Genomic DNA, 9841 nt, shown 5'->3' with positions numbered 1-9841 from the left:
TGCAGTACAAGCGTCAGTCCATTTGGAGGAAGGGGTTACCGACTGTCATTTTCTTAATCATCTGTAATTTTTGATTTACTGTTCAATATTAACTGATTATTAACCTAGATAAGGTTGGCCATTTATTTGTATATTTTGCAGGCCTTTGTAATCAATTATTTGTCAATCATTTATAAGAAAAATTATATTATATTGGAAATCATCCCTCAAAACCTTGAATCGACAAGGTACGACCCCCCGACTGCTATTATTATTCCGCTCGACACGTTACACATATATATTAATACAGTGCAAGTTATTAGACGGAAACAAATCTTTAAAAACTACAGAAATAGCAGTCAATCATTATCACGCCATGAGAACTTTCATAGTTATTTTACACATTATGTCCAGAAATGTACTTAAAAATACATTACAGTAAAACACGTTTAGTACGAACACGGATATAGCGAATTCACGGTTATAGCGAAGTTTTTATGGGTCCCCGGAAAAATTCTTAACAAATCTTTGTAAAATATTACGGTTATAACGAACTCTGATATAGCGAAATTACGGATATAGCGAACTAATTTTGATTCCCGTGGAGGATAAATATAATGAAATTTACATCTTTTATAACGAACTTTCAAAGATCTAAAAAATTTGACAAATTGAACTGACTTTTATTTCCTTTTAGCATTTGTATATCAAATTCAATTCATAATAAAACATTAATTATTGAATTCACAAAAAAGACAAAATTCCCATAAGACATTGCTTTTAAAACACACTTTGGTTATCATTGTTTTCTATATGCTAATTCCTGAGAGACAACTGAAAACAAACTACCGTTTCAACATTTAACGTTAATAATAAGAATTGGTGGATGTTGGCCGCATTAACATTTTTTGTGGGGAAACTGGGGAGCCGGCCAGTGCACCAGTTTAACTTCACATGAAAGGGACACATGGGGGCCTGCGTGAACATCAGTGCCCAAACATGAACGATCACCAGCGTTCTAAGGAGGCAGGCATGACCTGCCTTCTCACCTGTCTCCTGCAGTGCTACCTGGTTTAACATTTGCATGAGGGAGGCATACACAAGCCTAAATGTTACATGCAACAGCCTGTAGCATCCCCTCACTCAGGTGAGGTGGATGCTGGCCCAGCCATACCCGGTGTGGGCCCCACTATGCCAAAAACATTACAAATACTGACAACAGTTAACTGTGTCCTGACTTTGTATATTTTGATTTAATTTAGACTTTGAATTAAATCCTGTATTTAAACCCCTTGCTTTGGAGCAAGTGGGAGACACCCAGGTTTTGGCGAGCAGAAAGTGTCAACACCTACCACTGCGGACTCCCCGAGCCCCACAGACATTGGAACAATGAACCCCACAAAAAACCCTTTTACATTATAAACTTTTCCATTTGTCAGAAAACAGAAATATTATCCCAGATATAGAATAAGGTTAAAAAATAAGCAACTCCTTTTCATACTTAATCAACTTCATTATTAAAGCCATTGAATGGACATTACACTTGGAGCTCGTAAACAAAGGTATGATACAAAAGGTATATCACATATATGAACAAAATATAACAGCCTGTCCTGTGCTAACAAACACAATGAATTAACATATGCACATGTTCCTAGAATGAAACAATGTTGGATTTAGTGGAAACAATGACATATAAGTATATACATCTATATCAAAATATGGAGCTGATAGCCTAATTAAAGGTCGAACGGTGGGTAGTGACTACCCCTTCCTCCGATAAAATGTTCTAAGGCAGCTTGCATATTATTTAAGTATATGGTGTTGCCTATGTCCGACAGGTGTGTACCGTCTGTTCGGAACAGCTCTATTTCTGAGGCTTTAATGTTGTGATCGTGGCCAATATACAAACCCTGCACTTGGTCAGCCATGAAATTCTTCATACATTTATTGATTCTGATACGTTTTTTGTTAATTTTATTTCCCATTCCCAAAGGTGCAAAGTGCCAATACCTTCTCGGTAGGATGGCAGACCAAATGAGGGTGGTACTTGGCCATAATGCATTAAATCTAAGTAATGTACATTGTGCATTTTCTGAGAGAGTTTTTGAAGTGATTTGTTCAGTGGTTAGGTCATTCGAACCTAAGTGTATGATAAGAAAGTGTGGTGGGCTTTGATTTTTTGTCATTTCATTTACAGTTTTTTGTAACTCTTCCCATTTAAGTCCATACTCCCATCCACAGGATTGACGCCTTTAAGTTGAGGTTGGTTCCACCAGGTCTGCTAGCTGCAGCCGGTTAAGACCCAAGTATGGGATTGATCGATCCTACTATCCATATTGTTTTATCTGAAATGCTTTGGTAAAATTACTTGAGAACATCTTTGTGTGTGTGGGTGTTGCTTGTATGGTATTTGTGGAGTATACATGGAATGTGTGTAATTTTTTTTTTTTTGTGGGGGGTGAACTAATATGCCGGACAATTTATTGCGGGCGGATGTAAGTCAAAAATGAGTTAGATTTCCATCTACCCATTTCTTTAATCTGCGTATCGGGAGTTCCGCGTTTTGCCAATTCGGTGGCCATGCCGATGCGGAAACTATGAGACCTATAGTGACCTTGCACTTGGAGAAATGAGAGGGACCTATCTAAAACTGCCTGAAATTGAAAACGGGTAATCGGTATATCATCTACATGAACAAACAATGTATCTGTATTTGGGGGCCAAAACTGCAAATAAGGCTCGATTGTTGCTGTTGGACAAAATTGTGTGTCTGGTAATTTTTATATTTGCAGAACTGAACTTTTGCCTATTTGATCTGTTTTGGATCTATTTATTTTTATGAAAAATTGACCAGCTTTGCTTTTGGAGATATCTGTAATGCACAAAGCTAGAATTTCATTCACTCTAAGCAGACCAAAAAAGGTAAGAGTGTAGGCTGCGGAAAAAAGTGCAGTCTCGAATGGTGAGCGGCATTCCGATTTTAAGGTCTCTATAATTTTACCAAACAGCTGAAATGATATGGGGAGTCGCATGTCTTTACTTAAACCACCAGACCTCTTAAAACCCTCGATAGATTTTGTAACACTGAAATTTTTTGTATTGTCCTGAAACCTGTTGATTGTGTGGTAATAAGATATTGCGCTAATGTATAGACATATAGTTCTGTAAGTGAAGTTATTGATTGAAAGGAATGCAACGAATTGTAACAGCTGATGAACTGGGACAGGCCAGCTTTGAGCCAACCCATAGTGAGCAATGAAATTTTTGAACTTTGTTAATGCAGTGTTATAATCCTGGTGAGTATTGGGTGCTAACGACCTATACAAAAGTCTTGAAGCTTCCTGTTCTAAATGTCCCAAATGTGGCGTGGTAGCGGTATGGGCCATAGGTCTGCCTCTGGTGCAAGTCGTCGAAATCTGGCCCACTGCGAACGAGATAAAGCATCAGCAATGCAATTTTCTTTTGTGTGTATGTATTTTGCTGTTATCTGAATATTATACTGTAGTAAAAGTAATACAAGCTTTCTGACAATATTCATAACTCTGTCTGATTTAGAAGATAGTGTGTTAAGGACATGTACTACTGCCATGTTGTCAATGAGGAATAGGATTTTTGTATTTTGTAAGCACCCATGCCATAATGTAATAGCTACCATAACTAGAAACATTTCAAGAGATGTCATGTCTCTGGTGATACCCAAATTAGCCCAAGACTGAGGCTAGGACCCAAATGCCCATTTCCCCCCAAAATAAATGCCGAATCCTCCGTTGCTTCCCTCTGCACTATCAGTGAAAAGTTGTATGGTTTGATTATCTAAAAATTGAGTTTTGATCACTGAAACACCGTTATATGATCGCAGAAATACTTGCCAAATAAGGAGGTCTTGCTTAATATTTTTAGTAAGCCTAATTTTGTGGTGAGGTTTTGAAACTCCAATTGTTGCATTAATGAGGCGCCTGCAAAAGGCACGACCAGGGGCAACCACCCTACAAGCAAAATTAAGTTGACCTATGAGCGATTGAAGTTCTTGCAAAGTAACTTTTTTTGAGGAGAGGAAGGAATTGATGACATGCCTTAACTTATCTAACTTTTCTGTTGGCAGAGCCATAGTCATGTTTTTGATGTCAAAAAGGATACCGAGAAACACAAGTTGAGTAAATGGTCCGACAGTTTTGTCTGCAGCTATTGGAACACCCAATTCTTCGCAAAGGGACTTAAACTTGTCAAGGGTATCGTGGCAAACCGAAGAAAATTTGGATCCACAAAAAAGAAAATCGTCTAAATAGTGCAAGATAAACTTATTGCCTGTATGCTGTTCAGTTAACCAATGCAAAAAATGTGCAAATTTCTCCCAAAGCGCACAGCTTATTGAGGAACCAAATGGGCCCATTTTGTCAGTATAAAAGAACCTTCTAACTTAAAGCCTAACAGATCAAAATCGGCTGGGGAAATAGGTAGAAGCCTAAAGGCAGATTTTATGTCTGACTTTGCCAAAAAAGTTCCCTTCCCTAGCTCTGCAATCATTTCTGCTGCCTCGTCAATACTTGAACATTTGACTGAACATTCTGTGGAATCTATGAAAAAATTTAATGAATCTTCATTAGCGTATGATAGGTGATGTATTATCCTCATGTCCCCATCTTTTTTAGGGACCAAACCCACTGGTGACACTTGATGGGTTTTAAAAGGGGGGTTGTGGGAATGGCCCAGCTACTCGGTTGAGTTGTAATTCTTTTTTTGATTTTTTGGTGTGCTGTGGGCAAATTTTTGTACAAACTTGGGAGGTTTTTACTTAACCGTGCTCTCCTAGGACCCAGGTTCTGCAGTCTAATCCCAAATTTAAAACCCTGGAGCAGAAATTGAGAATGTTCATAACCTTGGAAATGTTTTTTAAGTGAATCAAATTTAATATGAGTATGCCCTAATGTATGGAGATGTTTTTTTCCTTGCGCAGCTGACTCTGGGATGATTTCCTCTGCACTGACTGCAAGTGTGGCTGTAGCGGCATCTGGGGAAGGAAGTACAGAATTTACCCTGGTTGTATATATTACAGCTTAAAGGATATTTGGCACTTGTCTGTGTTGTTTTAGGGGGAAGTGTTGTGTTGTGTTCTTGGAATATTGACCTAAATTAGCATGTGCATATTCTTGTGGCTGTGATGTATAATTGAGATTTGATTGGTTGTTGACATACATAAGCCAGAATTCACTATGGATTTTCCCCCACGACATTGTTGGGTTTGATACTCTGCGTAGTCGAAATTGTTCGTCGTACTTATACCAATTATACGAACGACTAGCTGCCAGCCGGATGTCTCGCATATATTTTAGCATTTCTTGAGCTTTTGCCTCACAGTGTTCGAAAATGATACTCATGTAGATCATAAAAGCTGAAGTCCACTTTTCTATACTTAATTGCGAGTTCTGTATTCGCTTAACAACACATAAACGGCCATTTTTAAAATGGACTTCCCCTTGTGAATCCCATTCAACTAATTCCTTGGCCGACTTTAGCAAGAGAGAAAGATCTACAAATTGCCCCTTCCATATTTTTTTTATTTAAGTTTATGAGGTACATGAGCGGCTATACTGTCCGCTGAGCAAGTTTGCTGCTGTGGTAAACCTGCCATTTGAATGAGTGACTCACCCGGGGTGTCGGTTGTCGAGATGCTCACGTCTGCGGGGGGATGGCCTTGGGGCTCCTCAGGAACTGACACCTCCTCCGGGCACTGTGACTATGCCTCAGCGGGGCTTCGGGTGCGACGATTTTTTCTCCCCTTTACCCGAGCTGGCGAACCCATCGGCCTCTTCCGATTGTTACTTTTGTCTTTGGTTTTCACAGGCGGCATGCTTCTGCTTCAAAGATAAAAAAAAAGATATGTGGGGTTTTCAGCAAGGGTATACCGGATATCGAGTATAATTAACTCGTACGTAGTTCCAGCTTGCAAGATAACTCATACATAGTTTAAACAATCAATACAGGGTGTCTCAAAATTAATATTGACTATTTGATATAAAATCAAATAATCCTGATTATTTATCGAATGTATGTTTTGTAATATTTGCTTCCCAAACATATTTGGTACTTAATACTTGAGGGAAAACATGCATCTTGCGATTTCGCTACATATGGGTCTACGAATTCGTTATACGGATGTAACGAATTACGGATATAGCGAATCAAATTCACAGGTCCCCAGGACTTCGCTATAATCGAGTTTTACTGTAATAACTGACAATTGCTTACAGTCAGGTAATTATAAAGTCGAATCGGTCTCATCAGAGACACATATTAAACCCAAATATTAACAGTTATATGATTATTGTGTCTATTACTTTTAAGTAGACAATAACAGACGGACGGACATTCCGATCACTATATAACCTCCCACTTTCCAATGCTTCTGATTTTTTTCTGTCAGTACGATTTCCACCATCGAAAAACAATGTTCACCTAACCCTTAAGGCTCGAAAAATCTTTTACTCATCTAGATTTTGAATCATCGCATTGACCTTAAAATATTGCTATGATTGCACAAGAGGCCCACGGGCCTTATAGGCCAACCGAGTAACATGTAACAACTTTTCAACAACTGAATTTGGTTTGACTATTTTAAACCAAAAGCCTTGATATTCACAATTTTGAAAGAGGCTTATTTGGAAAATAAGCATGCTTATTTTAGTTACTTAATACCCAAAGGCAGATCAGAGTAAAAGAGAGAAAATGTATTTCCACTTTATAACCACCAGTTGTGCACACTAACCCAAAGGGAACCACTGACCCTGGGGCCACATATTTCACAATTTTCAAAAAGACATCATCATAAATGGTTGATTTATACCAAAGAGTAGATTTCAAAGTATTACTTTATTTTCAGACTATAATATAACCCCTCCAACCCCCAAACCCCCGTCTGTAGTACCCCTAACGCAGAGGCCCTGAAATTAACCATTTCATTTTGAAAGAGACATCTTTCTTCATCATAAATATATACTTAGATCAATGGCATTGTACCAAGGAGCAAAGGAAAAAATTTCCAAAGAATTCATGCGTTTTCACAATATAATCATTATAAAACCCCACCCTAACACCAGAACCCCTGACCCAGGGGTCATGAAATTCACAAATTGGGTAGATGCATCCTTCCTCATCATAACTATGTACATAGTTCATTAGTTTAGTACTCAGGAGCATAGGAGAAGATTTTTAAAGAATTTATACATATTCACTTTATAATCAATAGAGCCCCGCCCTAACACCAGAACCCCTGACCCTGGGGCCATGAAATTCACAATTTTGGAAGAAGCAATCTTATTCAACATAACTATGTACTTGGTTAGCTTATCTAATGCCCAGGAGCAGAGAAGAAGATTTACAAAGTATTAATGCATTTTCACTATACTGTCTATTTAGCCCCTCCCTAGCACTAGCACCCCTAGCCCTGGGGCCATGAATTTCACAAGTTTGGAAGAGGACTCAATGCTGATTACAATCATGCCAACAATTTGACTGCTTGATGTCCAGGAGCATAAAGAAGATTTTTAAAGATTTCATCAATTTTAGTGGTTTTGGCCCCACCCCTCAGGCCCCAGGGGGACAGGGACCATGAAATTTATAATTTTTGTTTCCCTTTACCTATAGATGCTTTGTGCCAAAATTGGTTGAAATCGGTTCAGCGGTTTCAGAGAAGAAGCTGAAAATGTTCAAATGTTAAGGCATGGCGCACGGCGCACGACGACGGACAACAACGGATAGCAATAAGTCACCTGAGTTTACTAAGGTGACCTAATAATGTTATGAGATCAACATATCATAATTTATTCCCAATTAGCTCAGGTGAGCATTTTGGCCAATGTGCTTCTTATCAACTTTTTTTTTGCCCCCTTAAAATTTCAGCTTTAATCCGCAGGGAGTCATTTTTCTTCACGTGGGTTCTACAAATTTTTAGGGTGGTGACACTTTTTCTACGGGCAAAAAGGTCATCGAATAATGACCGGGGTCATTTTTTGACGTAGAATATTGACCGGGGGTCATTTTTCTCTGTCGAAAATGACCCCCGATCATTATTCGATGGGGGTCATTATTCGTCTTTACACGGGACAACAGGGGATAGTTACCTTCTAGTATACCTTATCCCACCTCAGGAGTTTCCGTTCCTAAATCTGTTTACATCATAAATTTGTTTGTAGATTTTTTTGGGGATTGATCAGTTTTCCTGCTTTTCCCTTTTCATCTATTTTTATGAATTTTAATGACCTCTTTTTCAAGACCTTCCGTTTGTCATGACAACATTAACACTAAAAAATGACGTCAATCTTCTACCCTTCATTGATTTTCCTACAAATATTTCATTCGATAACAGAATAAACAGTCATCAATCTTAAAAATCTACAAACAATGCATATCTGTTAACACGGCATAAAACAAGGATCCGCTGTCAATTTTAGAGGAGGAAGTAGATGCGAAGGTGGAGTAGACATCATCTGTTGTCTGAGTTGAACAGATATACCTTCAATGAGCTATATTTAGTAAGCAAATAATATAAAAAACGATGGTCTAACAATTAATATGAAACAAGTCATATGTTTTTTTTATAATTGTTAACAAAGCAAAGCCATAAAATTTATGAAACACTGACTTTAAACGAAGTTGTAGGAAAATCATATGACATCATTGTATATCAGAAGCCTTCCATGGCTCGAAAAATAATTGTATTTAAGAAAAAAAGTTGCAAAAGTTATAAACCAAATGCAAATAATAAAAGGATATTACGGCATCTGATAAGAAAGGTGATAATACAAAGGCAAATCGAGTTTGTTATCAAATTATTTGTTTGTGCTAAATCTCCATAGAAGGTTAAGAATCCAAATATGATACAGCTGAGACTTGATGCTTCTATTTCAAGTTCACTGGGATAATTAAAAGAACAAAAACAGTGGCTCAAAAAAGGGGCACAATAAGTGCATATTGTTATTGTTTTTCCAGCAAATTATTGAAAATTTCAAAATATATTATTAAAGTTGTCAGTGAATTGAAACAAGGTTATCTTGTTGATGATCGATTACAAGATACCAACATATCCGACTTCTAATTTCGTTGTAAAAACAGTTGTCTTTGATATTACAAACCTAATTTTTATTTTTTCGTGAGGAATGGTTGAACATATAAAGTAAAGAGAAGACGTACGTTTTGATGTCAAAGTGACGAGTCTGTTTGAAATGTCAAAGCCCCTGTAAGTTCTATAGTGCAATACATTCTTCTTTCAACATATGTCCACATCCTTTCAAGAATATGTTGACCTGACTTCTAATTATCAACTGTAATGGGGCAGGAAATTTACTGTGGTTGATATTTTTGGCTTACATGTATTTAACATTCCATTTGAAATTACTTTTACACATATTAAGAATCCTCCATTTGTCGGGTAAGAGCTGCAACATTCAGCTTTTACTCGTTACTCAAGGCCATTGAGTATTAGAATGCATAATTTCATTTCTCTCTAGATGTACATTGTACAATTAAAAGTCTTGCATTGTCTATTATATTTTGCATATGTGGCACTAAACACTTTTATTAAACATACAAGTCATTTTAACGCAATTAAACGCATTTTAATTCAAAAAGGTTTGAATATTAAACTATTCACAATTGAAAACTCGTTGCAGTATTTTCAATTTCTTCCTGCAATTCTATATACATAAAAATATTTATATCTATAGGCGGACTGTTAATTGTAAACTGTGAACAGATCTCCAAGTTCCCCATCACAACTATCTATGACCATGGATATAAGTCTATTTGGAAATGTTTTACTTCTACTAGTCACTTTATCATTTCATAGAATCATTCCAGTCTATAC

The 9841-nt window shown here is 37.3% G+C and overlaps 1 pseudogene; it reads right to left on the bottom strand.

Annotated features, from left to right (window-relative positions):
- Nucleotides 1-4887: 4887 nt before the first annotated feature.
- On the bottom strand, nt 4888-5848 carry LOC134279997 (uncharacterized; annotated as a pseudogene).
- Nucleotides 5849-9841: the final 3993 nt, after the last annotated feature.

This window comes from Saccostrea cucullata, unplaced genomic scaffold (genome assembly GCF_032062105.1).
Source record: "Saccostrea cucullata isolate Sc308-1 unplaced genomic scaffold, CSIRO_AGI_Scuc_v1 ctg152, whole genome shotgun sequence".
Classification (NCBI taxonomy): Eukaryota; Metazoa; Mollusca; class Bivalvia; order Ostreida; family Ostreidae; genus Saccostrea; species Saccostrea cuccullata.
This window is presented reverse-complemented; position numbering and strand designations above follow the sequence as displayed.